We start from the raw sequence: 3,997 nt of genomic DNA, 5'->3' as shown, positions 1-3,997 counted from the left end.
AGCAGAAACGCCTGGGTGTGGCGTAGAGATTGCTCAAAACACATGTGACACTATTAAGTGGCAATATTATTATTAATCAATTTAAGACAACACATACACAAGTTTGAAAATATGTAAGGCCTCGATCTCGGTGCCCTGCATTGGGTGTTGGATTTACTCATAAATACAGCTCTAAATATCATAGTTAATTAAAAAAATTTCGTAGAATAATAAAAATATCAAAATTCATTACATAACTATCATTCTTGTTTAAACATTTAATTGTCTTAACTTAAAACATATAGACTCAGAATATTAAGTTGTTAAAATATAAAAAAAATGATGACTTGTACATAATCATGCGCAAATCCATTTTAAATGAAACTTACATTGAAACATAGATAAACACACACATCACTACAATATATTCAAAACTTTTTCAGATTTTAAAAGTTATAAAAACACTTATATAGTTTAGGGTTTACATGGTAAGTTTAACTAAATTGGAGAGAAATATTGTTAGTTTTGAGGGACAAATTATAAGGTAGCGTTTGATATCAAGAATTAATGGAGGGCGGAATGGAATGACTCATTGTGAGGGAATGAAGAAAAGTGTGTTTGGTTGATCAAAGAAATGGAATGACCAATTACCTAGTCCATTCCATTCCCTCTAAAGCACCTCAATTTCATTCCATACATACCCCATGTTTTTTTTCATTCCATTCCCTCTTTCACCCTACATCACTTCCACCACACTCCCTCCCTCCCTCTTCCATCACCCACCAGCATTGACACCCACCACCACTGCCGCCACCACCAACCACCACCATTGCCGTCCACCGCCGTTGTTACTGCCACCAACCATCGCCATCAGTGTCAGCCGCCCACCACCAACCGTCGCTGCCGCCCACCACCAACCATCACCATTGTCATCCACCGCCGCCGTTATTGCCACCAACCATTGCCATCAGTGTCAGCCGCCCACCACTGCCACCCGCCCGCCGCCACCATCAACCATTGCCCTTGCTCCTCACCACCACCACCCGCTACCCGTCGCCAACCGTCACTGCTGCCCACCGCCTGTCACTCCACCACCCACCCCCAACGCCACCACCAACACCACCCACCTCCAACCACCATTATCTCCTGTCGCCCACCACCACCTACCACCACCATCCACCATCGCCGCCCACCAATGCCATTACCGCCACCTACCTCTCACCACCATCGCCACTTACTTCCATTTTAATTTTGTTTTTTCTTTTTTTCCTACCTACCAAACAACACAAAGTAATCATTCATTTCATTCCCATGTAGTAACCAAAAATCTCATTGGAATGGTAATAACTCATTCTGTTCCTTTGTATATTCCATTACCACGTTCATTCTATTCATTCCATTACCAAACAGACCCTAATAAAACACATACGGAAAATGTTTGTACACTTAAGTTTTCCCACATGTAAATTGTCACACCCCAACCTAAGGCTGAAATGCCGGGGCGTGATCCGATTGCTCACAGCTTGAAAATACTATCATAAATAAAATGTGGCAATATCTAATTAATTATTTTATTTCAAACAGTACACATAGTTTACAAATATAACAAAACAATTTGAATAACTGAATATAAACGTAAGTAACGATTGTTTTCATTAAAACCTAAGGTCTTGTCTTAGTGCCTTTTTCACGTCAAACTTCAATTCAAAGCAACCTGCATGTGCGTAGAAAATAAAAGAGTTTGACAACAACACATGTTGAGTGAGATGATCATCAGATTTTAACACAACAATAATATATATGATAAATAAATAATAAATGATAAGTGTTAAATACACAAACAAACATATGTGGTAATAATCAATCAAACCACAATAAACCATATACAAACCAAAGACTTGCTAGTGTGCCATTAAATCGTTGCCAAGCGAATCGGGCATTGATTACAATGATGAGATTGCCGGTTTACCTTCGCCAAGCGAATCGCGCTCGGGTTACTACGACGGCCGTATGATTATACTATAATAAGAATATACTGGACCTCTCCGAAGGCGATAAAGTAAACACATAAGCAAATAGCAATTAGCAAATAGCATTTAATCGATATACACACAATGATTATGTTTGCGAGTGTGTATATAATATATGATAGAAAATATGAATAAGTACGCATATGTCCCCAAAACATTTTAAAATAGTAGATAAAAAGGGGAATAATCAAACTCACCTTAGATTAAAGGCAAGTGAATACAATTAAGGATAAACTAGTTAACGAATAAGCTAGTCATCCACTACACATCAAATGATATATACAATCGGAACCTGAAACTTTGAGATATGATAATATAAGTAAAAATAAACTCGTTGAAGCTAGAATCAATCTAAACGGACGTTTAGAACTCAAGTTATGTTATATTTAAGATTTAAGCGAGCTGGTACTGACCTGAATCCGAACAGCGAGTCGGAAGTCGGGTTTTGATCAGTAGCCTTAAAATTTCGTTACAAAAATAAAAGTCTTATGGACAGAACGTTGAATCCGACCAGAAGTATGAGAAAACGTAAAGTCAAACTTGTTGATTGTTTTGCCCTTTAACGAGTTTTAAACGAATTGACCAGTCAACACCCTTCAACCATCGAAATTGATTGAAGTTTATTGACTAGGGAATGTATATGAACGATTTCTATGTTTACAACTTACTCGGAAAGTGAAAGAATCAAGAGGTATGATGAGTCAAAGGTCAACACGTACGCAAAGTCAAACGAACAAGCTTGTATCTTCAATAAATAAGCAAAAACCAAAGACTTTGGTGATGAACAGAGGTAGGTTACGGTCGAGGAGTCTCTCTTAGGGGTTAGGGTAAAGTTTGTGACAGGGAATTACGGGCTGTTTATATAGAGTTTACAAAAACGAACCATTTATGGGCATAATACTCGTTTAAGCAAGTAAATATGGTTTTAATGAGAAAATCAATGAAATAATCCAAAAGATTTGATCTTGATCAGTAAGTTATAAATGTGGACATGTTATGTATTAAAAACCTTTTTTTGGACCTTAATTTACTTGATTTATGCCTAAAATAGCGATTTTCATGCCAAAAACGAACTAGGAAAGAAAATCAAGCATGGAATCTGTGCAAATGCACCATGACGCCGTGCGATGGTGGAGCTGGCCACACAGCGCTCCGGCCTCCCTAGGGTGGAGTTTCATTTCTTACACGTTTAGTCCTTAAAGATTGATATCTGGTTAGCTATTAAACTATATAAGCTATAAATAAGAAATGAAAAATATATAAAATATGAAGGATTTAAAGTGACATATGAAACATGATTACTCATAATTATTTGGTTTTTGATTAATAATAAAGATCCAAAATATTTCGGGTCGGGTTAAACGTACACGAATACGGGTTTGGAAAATCCGAGATGTTACATAAATATGGTTAAAGCATTCATATTGAGGACTCCATCTCCGTATCTATAATTTGACTAATACCTTGGATTGGGAGGTGTAGAAGGCCTTGGGTTCAAGTCTTACAGATGAAAAATATTTTAAAAAAATAGCCGTTCAAAATAATAGTAGTAGTGGTAGTAATAATAATAATAATAATAATAATAATAATAATAATAATAATTTGACTAATAACAACACTTATTAAAATTTTGTTTATCTTTTTTAAGACCTCCTACATATAACTCTTCATCTTTATCTTTATTTTAATCGCATAACTTATTTAATTATTTTTTCTCTTTATTATACAATATATATATATAGGATCAGGATCATGTGAGAAACTTTTGAAAATTGAGAACCATGAAAACTATTTTGGACCACAAAAAACCCAAAAATAAAAAAAAATCATAAACAAAAAAAACACGAAAATAAAAAAAAAGTAAAAAAAGCCAAAATTCTTATTTATCATCCTGGTTTCATAAAAAAAATCTAGATTTAGCTAAATTATAGATGTATGTATAATATGTACATATATGTACACACATGCTTTTTGTACACATATGCATA

This window comes from Bidens hawaiensis, unplaced genomic scaffold (genome assembly GCF_021521415.1).
Source record: "Bidens hawaiensis isolate Kalapana, Puna unplaced genomic scaffold, B.hawaiensis_p1.1 tig00002977_1, whole genome shotgun sequence".
Lineage (NCBI taxonomy): Eukaryota > Viridiplantae > Streptophyta > Magnoliopsida > Asterales > Asteraceae > Bidens > Bidens hawaiensis.
This window is presented reverse-complemented; position numbering follows the sequence as displayed.